This window comes from Cololabis saira, chromosome 15 (genome assembly GCF_033807715.1).
Source record: "Cololabis saira isolate AMF1-May2022 chromosome 15, fColSai1.1, whole genome shotgun sequence".
NCBI lineage: Eukaryota > Metazoa > Chordata > Actinopteri > Beloniformes > Belonidae > Cololabis > Cololabis saira.
The window spans coordinates 34167459-34177999 of record NC_084601.1 but is presented as its reverse complement, the minus strand read 5'-3'; positions in this window follow the sequence as shown (position 1 = coordinate 34177999).

The window sequence follows — 10541 nt, the reverse complement described above, 5'->3', positions numbered from 1 at the left end:
TACATCAGCATCATTATCAGGACTGTTGTCATTAATTTGTAGTCACTACTTTCTGCTAGTCATTCATGTTTTAAAGCACCGTTTCGCCAGTTGATCACGGTTTAAACACCGGGATCACCATCCGTTCTAATTGCACGTGGCGTGGTTACAATTCCGCCATCTTTAAAATACTACAGGAGCCCGGCTCCTTTTAAACACTGCAATATTTTAAACTGTACATGTTCGTGATATCATTTTTATTATTGCTTTGATTTCTTTTTTTCATTCCATGCATTTAACTTTCATTTCATTTTATTGATTGTTGTTTTTCTAGTTAATTAATTGTTTTATAATACTTAAGTTCTGCCATCAGGTTTATTTGGGGTGTTGCGTTTATCATCTTTTGACACCTGTATGTAAATAAATCCTGATTGACTTTTAATGAGTGGTTGTTGTTATTTCATGCAAGATTTGGTCACAAATTGATTTGTTTAAGCAGAGCCTAGTGTTCGGATATCACTCCTTCAATTGTTATTCTGTAAGATATAGTAAGATTTGCTGTCCTGCAGGATAATTCAAATCATATGAGACTGATTTTCTGCTGTTTAGTTATCACAATTCCTCCGGAGTAAGGCCCCGGCGGTGGTGCCCCGGCGAGAATTATTATTTTGATAATTCAATTTGATAAATAGTCAACTTTATTAATTATTAATAATTATTAATAATATTCATTAATAGCCTTCGATAACTGGACAGCCAAGCTACCCGAGTTGCACAACATTATATTTTGTTTTTGATTTAAATAGCACCCACCGGCCCTCTTCCTGGGTTTGTTTTCTTTTCATTTGTTAACCTGTTGTTAACCGGTATTCCGGTTTTTGAGTGACAAATAAACTACCTTACCTAATACCAGCTGGGTTTTATGTTGCTTCCCTTTCCCCTGCGAGCCGGGTTGTAACATGCACCCTTAGTTTGTGTTTGCATGCTCAGTTGAAAAGACGAAAAGAAAACTGACAAATTCGCCCGCGTTAAGCCTGATTTATGGTTCCTCGTTAAATCGACGGCGTAGTCCACGGCGAGGGGTACGCGGCGACGCGCACCGTACGTTCGCGTCCCCGCTTATTATACGCCGTAAGCTCTGCGTTGGTGCAACGCGGAACCATAAATCAGCCAGTGTCCGTCAGGCATCTGCGTCCAGCAGTTACCTGCACCAGCGAGACGCTGCTCTCTGATTATGGCTCACAGTTTATGAAAACCCCAAATAAAAAATAAATTAGAGAATATTTTATGAAATCAATAATCAATTCCATCATCAAAATTATAACAAATAAAGGTTCAACATATCTTGCTTTGCATGTAATAAGACTAGGTAATATATTAGTTTCACCTTTTAAGTTGAATTATTGAAATAAGTTAACTTTTACACGCAGCGCGTCAATTTGAAGTTGAAAATCTGAACTTTATGCAAATGAGCAGCGGCGACGCCGAGGCAGCGTCCAATCACACACCAGGATTCCCGAAGGGAGAAGCCTCAATGCTGATTGTACTTTCATGTACTCACAAACGTACACTCATTCACATGCACACATGAGCAGAGCTGTGCACTAAAAAACTTATTTTATCAGGAATTAATATATTTCATCTAGCAAAATGACATTTTTGCTGATTTGACTGCCGTTTTTACCTGAACTGCTCATGTGAAACACGTATCTGATGGTTGAGGAGCTGGATGGTCCCAACGATTTTATTTGCTACATTGATCCAACGAAAAATAATTAAAACCTGTGCTTATTAATCACAAAACACAGGTTAATCATCATGACCAAATCCGCTCCGACCCGGTGTGTCTGTGATCAGCGCAGACCAGGGGCGTTTCTTGGGACTGAGAACATTGGGGGCCGAGCCCAGACCCTTATAGGGAAGACTATGGGATCCTACCTGGGGAAAAAAGCTCAATGCTGTCTTGAGCCTTATTACGTCTTGTCTACAGCCAAACACTGCCAAAATGTACCAGAATAAAACATATTATATTGATAGAAACAGGATGATTCACTTATAGATAACACAGGAATTAAAGCAAAAAAAGGTTGCCACCTTTCAGAAATAGAGATAAAGGACGCCCCGATTTCAGCAGCGCAGGAGCCAAAAAAAAGCCCCAAAACTTCTAAACTGCATAAAAATGTGTTTATTTTATATGAAAAAATGTGTTCTTTAATAGCATTGAATTTGCATGACTGTACAGACAGCCAACCATATAGCAGCTGAAATAGCCGCCTATGCTATGTATGTCCACATCAGCCAAGGTGTAGAATATTGCTACAGGTGAAGAATATGGTGTAAAAGTTAACTTATTTCAATAATTCAACTAGAATATGGTGTAAAAGTTAACTTATTTCAATAATTCAACTAGAATATGGTGTAAAAGTTAACTTATTTCAATAATTCAACTAGAATATGATGTAAAAGTTAATTTATTTCAATAATTCAACTAGAATTTGGTGTAAAAGTTAACTTATTTCAATAATTCAACTAGAATATGATGTAAAAGTTAATTTATTTCAATAATTCAACTAGAATATGGTGTAAAAGTTAATCTATTTCAATAATAATAACTTAAAAGGTGAAACTAATATATTACCTAGTCTTATTACATGCAAAGCAAGATATGTTGAACCTTTATTTGTTATAATTTTGACAATGAATGCCAGCCAGACGCCTATGACGCCCGTGACGCTTGTGAACGCGGGGGGGGGGGTTACTTCATGATGGTCAAATGAAACCCCAGGAATCAGTGGGTCTTTCACGCTCGATGCTTCACCAGTTCAGTCCTCGAGGTCTCATTGAAACAGCAAATACTTCCATCTGCTGTGCAAATGGACATATGACAGGCAATGCTGTATTACCATGATCTGAGCAGAACTGCAATACAAGTGTAAGCACTTTCATTCAAAAACACAAGTGTGAGAAGGCCGTTCTCATTTAACATGTATGTCCTACCAGTCTGTGGTTGCCAGAGTCGTTTTCTTCACCCACCACACAACAAACTGCCACCTCCAGAAGTTCTCTGATGACTCCGCCATCGTCGGTCTCATCTACAACGGAGACGAGAGGGAGTACCGAGAACTGAACCACAGCTTTGTAGACTGGTGCCAGCGGAACCGCCTCCAGATTAATGCTGGGAAAACGAAGGAACTGGTAGCGGACTTCCACCGGCGCAGAGTCCCCCCCCTCGCCGGTGAACATCCAGGGAATGGACATAGAGATTGTGGACTCTTACAAGCAGTACTGGAGATGAGGGGGGATGAGGGGGAACGGCATCCCCCTTGAAATAAAAACGGTCAAAATCATCCCCCCAGTAAAACTGCCATCCCCCCTTTCCATCCCTTATGTCATTTCATCAATGAATGTGGTTTTACTGCTATTTCAACATTTAACATCACCAGAAAAATAACACCAGAAAAATAACTTATTTGACAAATTTCACCTGTTTCAAGTAAATTTTCACTTGAAATAAGTAGAAAAATCTGCCAGTGGGACAAGATTTATCTTCTCATTACAAGCAAACAAATCTTGTTCCACTGGCAGATTTTTCTACTTATTTCAAGTGAAAATCTACTTGAAACAGGTGAAAATTGTTGTTTTTTCCAGTGATGAGTCTTGTTTAGTAATGAGATTTTTTTTTACTAAAGATGAGACATTTTAACTAGAAATAGGACAAATATTCTTGTTAAGATTTTGAGTTTTTGCAGTGATCCATTTTACTTATCCTGTGAAGGACAGAGTCATATTGATAAGTTCAGAAAACTGTTTTTTATTGTTGTGTTTTGATGTATTTGATGTAAGCCCAGTGGATATTTAAAGCTTACAGAAGGCTGCATTTAACTGCTGCTATGTCATTCCTGCAGTATTTCTGCAGGTGTTTTGGTCACTGCTATTATTTGTAATATATTATATTATTTGTATTCAGCACAAATTATCTGTCCCCATATGATAAAATCCACCGTCCCCCTGATTTTTTTTTACAACTCGAGTACTGCTTACAAGTACCTGGGTGTTCACCTGCACAAAAAACTGGACTGGACTATAAACACCCAGGCTCTGTACAAGAAAGGCCAAAGCAGACTCCACCTGCTGCAAGACTGAGGTCCTTCAGAGTGAGGGACGGCTTCCTGAGGACCTTCTATGACTCTGTGGTGGCGTCGGCCATCTTTTATGGTGAGCTCTGCTGGAGCAGCAGCATCACTGCAGCAGAGAGGAAGAGACTGGACAAGGTGGTGAGGAAAGCCGGCTCTGTCCTGTACTGTAGTAGTAGTACTAGCTCTGTCCTGTACTGTAGTAGTAGTACTAGCTCTGTCCTGTACTGTAGTAGTAGTACTAGCTCTGTCCTGTACTGTAGTAGTAGTACTAGCTCTGTCCTGGGCTGTAGTAGTAGTACTAGCTCTGTCCTGTACTGTAGTAGTAGTACTAGCTCTGTCCTGTACTGTAGTAGTAGTACTAGCTCTGTCCTGTACTGTAGTAGTAGTACTAGCTCTGTCCTGTACTGTAGTAGTAGTACTAGCTCTGTCCTGGGCTGTAGTAGTAGTACTAGCTCTTTCCTGTACCGTAGTAGTAGTACTAGCTCTGTCCTGTACTGTAGTAGTAGTACTAGCTCTGTCCTGTACTGTAGTAGTAGTACTAGCTCTGTCCTGTACTGTAGTAGTAGTACTAGCTCTGTCCTGTACTGTAGTAGTAGTACTAGCTCTGTCCTGTACTGTAGTAGTAGTACTAGCTCTGTCCTGGGCTGTAGTAGTAGTACTAGCTCTGTCCTGGGCTGTAGTAGTAGTACTAGCTCTGTCCTGTACTGTAGTAGTAGTACTAGCTCTGTCCTGGGCTGTAGTAGTAGTACTAGCTCTGTCCTGTACTGTAGTAGTAGTACTAGCTCTGTCCTGTACTGTAGTAGTAGTACTAGCTCTGTCCTGTACTGTAGTAGTAGTACTAGCTCTGTCCTGTACTGTAGTAGTAGTACTAGCTCTGTCCTGGGCTGTAGTAGTAGTACTAGCTCTGTCCTGGGCTGTAGTAGTAGTACTAGCTCTGTCCTGTACTGTAGTAGTAGTACTAGCTCTGTCCTGATACTGTAGTAGTAGTACTAGCTCTGTCCTGTACTGTAGTAGTAGTACTAGCTCTGTCCTGGGCTGTAGTAGTAGTACTAGCTCTGTCCTGTACTGTAGTAGTAGTACTAGCTCTGTCCTGGGCTGTAGTAGTAGTACTAGCTCTTTCCTGTACTGTAGTAGTAGTACTAGCTCTGTCCTGTACTGTAGTAGTAGTACTAGCTCTGTCCTGTACTGTAGTAGTAGTACTAGCTCTGTCCTGGGCTGTAGTAGTAGTACTAGCTCTGCTCTGGGCTGTAGTAGTAGTACTAGCTCTGTCCTGTACTGTAGTAGTAGTACTAGCTCTGTCCTGGGCTGTAGTAGTAGTACTAGCTCTGTCCTGTACTGTAGTAGTAGTACTAGCTCTGTCCTGTACTGTAGTAGTAGTACTAGCTCTGTCCTGGGCTGCAGTCTCCTTTCTGTGGAGGTGTTGGGAGAGAGGAGGATGGAGGTTAAACTGTCCTCCATCATGGACAATGTCTCCCACCCCCTTCATGAGACTGTCAGAGCCTGGAGAGCTCCATCAGCGACCGGCTTCGTCACCCGCGATGCGTCACTGAGAGGCATCGAAGGTCCTTTAACTTGTAGCACTTTGAGATTTGTTTTTAATGAAAAGTGCATGAAATAAAATGTATTATTAGTTATTAGTTATTATTAGGGCCCGAGCACCTTCAGTGCGAAGGCCCTATTGTATCTGTAGGAATTCTTTTTTTTCTTTCTTCTGACAAAAGGAGGGCCTTTTTGCCCCCCTAAACGTGCCCAAAAAGTCACCAAATTTTGCACGCAAGACCGGCCTGGCGAAAAATTTGATAATTAATGGTTTGCATTAATGGGCGTGGCGAAATGGCTAAACAGCGCCCCCTTGAAAACTTTGTGCCTCAAGCCCCACAATAAGGTTTGACGTACATGTACGAAAATCGGTACACACCTGTATCATCAACATAAAGAAAAGTCTCTTGGCGCCATGGCCAAAACCGAATAGGAAGTCACCCATTTTGAATTAATTGTGTCATTTTGGCGAAATTTATGCCATTCCTTCGGCAGTTAATACGGCCGAACCGTAATGTGCCAAGTGTGTTATACATCAAAACGTGCGTCTCCATCCTGCGACAACATGCATTACTTTTCTCTTTCAAAAGCGTTACCGTGGCGACACTAGACGCCAAAAAGCGCACCCCCCCTTCACCTGATTGGTTCAGACAGAAAAAACTTTGCGTCTCAAGCCCCATAATACGGTTTGACGTACATGCATGAAAATCGGTGTCATTTCTGATATGCTTATGGGGGGCGGTGGCCGTGAGTGCGAGGGCCCGTTCATCGCTGCTTGCAGCTTTAATTTATTATTATTATTCCTTCCTCCCCGCTGCCATCACTCTACAACCAGGCCTGCTACAGTAGCAAACGGACAGTAAAAACAAGATGTGCTAAGATAAAACACCCAACATCTTTAGCCGAGGTCTCACGCCCAGAGGAGGTAGCAGAAGCATTTCAAACTTTTTATAAAAAGCTCTATGATACTCCAAAAGAAACACAAGACAAAAGAAAATTGGAAAATATGTTTAAAGACCTTAATTTAGCAAAACTCTCTGTGTCTGAGGCGGATGAATTGGTGGCTCCAATTCGAGAAAATGAGATACGAGACGTTATTAAGTCACTTAAAAATAATAAATCTCCTGGCACAGACGGTTTACCGGGTTAATTTTATAAGACCTTTATGGAGGAGCTGGTGCCAAAACTTTGCCAGGTCTTTAATTATGCTTTACAGGAGAATGACCCCCCAAAGAGCTGGTCAGAGGCCATAATAATGGTAATATATAAAGAGGGGAAAGACCCACTGGACTGCGGTGCCTACAGACCAATCAGCCTGCTGGGGAATGACGTAAAAATTATCAGTTCCATATTGGCGAATAGGATGCAGAAAAACTGATTAACCCTGATCAAACCGGTTTTATACCAGGTCGTCAAGGAGCAAATAATATAAGGAGAGCTTTAAATGTACAATCAGTAGCCAGGCATTCTGCCCACCCGTCAATGCTTCTCAGTCTTGATGCGGAGAAAGCATTTGACAGGGTAGATTTGTTATATCTAAATTACACTATGGAACAAATGGGATTCAATGTAACATTCATAAATTGGATTAATACCTTGAATAAAGACCCAACATCAAGGGTTAGGGTCAATGGATACTGCTCCCAATTTTTTGAGCTTAAAAAAGGTGTTAGACAGGGAAACCCACTCTCTCCTATTTTGTTTGCGCTGGGTATTGAACCGCTTGCTGAGTTAATAAGGGGAAATAACCAGATTGAGGGAATAGTGGATGACGGAGGAATGATGCATAAAATTTCGTTGTTCGCAGATGACATTCTTTTGTTTATGAGAAATCCACAGTCATCTGTACCAGCTCTTATGCAATGCCTGGGGGACTATGGGAAGGTTTCAGGGTACAAGGTTAATGAGGGGAAATCAGAAGCTATGATGATAACAGGATGCTGGCCTACATGTTTGGACAGACAGGTGAAATTCAAATGGTCAAAAAGGGGCTTTAGGTACCTGGGAGTTGTTTTGACCCATACCTCAAATCAGTTATATAAAGCAAATTATGATAAACTTATTTCGCAAATCAAAAATGACTTAGAAAGATGGGAGATGCTTCCTTTGTCTTTAGTTGGGAGGGTAGAAACAATCAGGATGAACGTTTTGCCAAGGTTGTTATTTCTTTTTAATTCGTTACCTGTTACTGTTCCTGTACCTACCTTTACATTTCTGGATAAGCTTGTTTCCAAATTTATATGGCAGAACAAAAGACCTAGAGTGAGACTCAAAGTTCTCTGTGCACGCAAGGACAAGGGTGGATTGGCCTTGCCTCATTTTAGAAATTATTACCGAGCAGCACAACTTGGAAAATTGGTTTCATGGATAAAATTAGATATGGACACAAGATGGGTACACATAGAGCAAGGTTCAGTAAAAAATATGTCACTCTCAACCCTTCCCACTCTAAATTCAAAACTGTGGCGTAAACTTAAGATTCAAAATGAATGGGTTAATTATACACTAAAGGTATGGGAGAAGACTAGAAAGATGTTGAATTTACCTCTATCTCTATCGAGGGCAACAAAAATAACTACTGTCTGTGATTTTCTGCCAGTAAAAATGGACAAGGGTTTCTTTAGATGGGCGGAGAAGGGCCTCAGCACAATAAACCAATTATTCGAAGGAATGACTCTCAGGGCTTTCTCACAACTTCAGGCAAAATATGGTATTGATTCTAAGGATTTATTTAGATATTTTCAAATTCGCCATTATCTGACGACACACAAAGAGTGGGAAAAAATTAAAGAAGCCCCATCTAATTTTGAACAATATTGGATTGAGATAGCGGAGAAAAAAATGAACACTAAAAACACAATATCTTGTATATACAGTAGGATTCATATGGACACATCAGTAGATACGCTGGATGTGAAAGGTAAATGGGAATTGGAAGTTAATGCCATAGTTGCTGATGAGGAGTGGGAGAATTCTTGGGTACCCTGGCAGAAATGTTTAAGCAGCCCAACCTGGAGAGAATTTAGCTGGAAGTTGAAAATTAGATATTTTAAAACTCCTTTAGTGATATCTAGATATGATAATAATTGTTCCCCCCTTTGTTGGAGGGGCTGTGGCATGATAGGGGACTTCTCTCACATTTTTTGGGAGATTGTGAAGCGACAGATAAGTGAGATTTTGAATTTAAACAGACCAATAGAACCACAGCAACTAATTTTGGGTACTGTTCTGTTAACAGATTTAGGGAAAAACTGTGTGTCTTTACTCAGGGCACTTTTGTTGATTGCACATAAAATGATCACAGTAAATTGGCTTAAGCTTCTTCCACCCACACTGGACCAGTGGACCCAAAGACTTAAGGATGTGAACTGTATGGAGCACATAACGGCAAAGCTTCGACTCCAGACGGACTTGTATCTTACGAAATGGACACCTGTTAGAATGTATTTAGAGAAGTGAGAATATCGTCTCTGTGCAACTGGGCTAGTTGAATTTTCCTTTTTTTTTTCTTTAGTATTCTGAAATATGTGGACTTATGAGCAATATCCTTTCACCTCATGGCAATTTGATTGTCTATTTGATACAATGCTATTTTGATACCAAGCTGTGTATTTGTACCTGTCATACTGTGTGAGACTGTCAAGGAACTGGTTCTAATAAATGTTAAAAAAAAAAAAAAAAACAAGATGTGCAATAACTGTCTACCTCATAAACATCCTACCTGCTTTCTTGCATTGTTTTTTTTCTTTCTTTCCCGTACTGCACTACTTTTTATTTTTCATCACAATGTATACCTACTGTTTATATATTTCATAATTATATATTTTTTTAGTTTTTTTTTACCCTTTCCCTGCATGTTTGTGATGTGTACTGCTGCTGCACAAAGTGAATTTCCCCACTGAGGGAGAAATAAAGGATTATCTTATCTTATCTTATCTTATCTTATCTTCTACACAGTTGTGTGATGAGGGTGTAGCATATCCAAGAAAGACTCCTCTGGGTTTGATAAACTGCTCAGATGGGCTGGATTCATGGTTGGAACAAAGCTGGACTCGCTGGTGACAGATGCAGAAAAGAGAACTTTGGGCAAACTGCTGACCATCATGGATGATGGAGAGGAGATGGGGTGATGATGATGACGTGCAGGGAGACTAAGATCTGCCATGAAATATCCAAAAGAATGTGCTATATCTGACCGCTGATGTGCAATATTATGACACCTGGGTCAAAAACTTGGTGTGTGAATGTGAATTATTATTTATTCTATTCTGTACCACTTTTTTATTACTGCTTATTTTTCTTGTACTATCATTTTCTATATGACTGGATATCAGATCCTGGTGACAAGTTGAATTGAAGACCCCTTATCTACAGGGTGTAATGTCAAAAGATTCAGAGTATCAGAAGGAATCTACGTGTGCAAGGGACAAGGCAGAAGGTCAACACTGCAAAGGAGATGAAAGCATCAGATTTGCAGCTCTAAGCTTCTGGAATTCTGGATAAATTTGGTGATTTTTTTATCTTTCATGCCTTCCTTCATTCATTCATTCCTTCCCTCCGCCATTTATTTCCCCCTTCCTTCATGTTTATGCAAAAAAAAGCATCGTAAAAATTAAAGACAGAACTCAGATACCATGATTCACCATGGCAACGCATAGTAAGCACACGTGATCTTCCTATTTTAGTTGACTAGAACTGAACATGTGAGTGCAGTCACATTCAATCATGTGAGCACATTTTCACACTGAAATGTAACACGGCTGCAAAGGAAAGAGAGTTGACATTTTAGTTGACGGTTCAGACTCCAAGTATGAGTTAGCTCACTTTCTGAGACAGACTGAACTGAGCCCCCTTGCCCAGGGTCAAGAAATCTCACTTGGTGTTTCC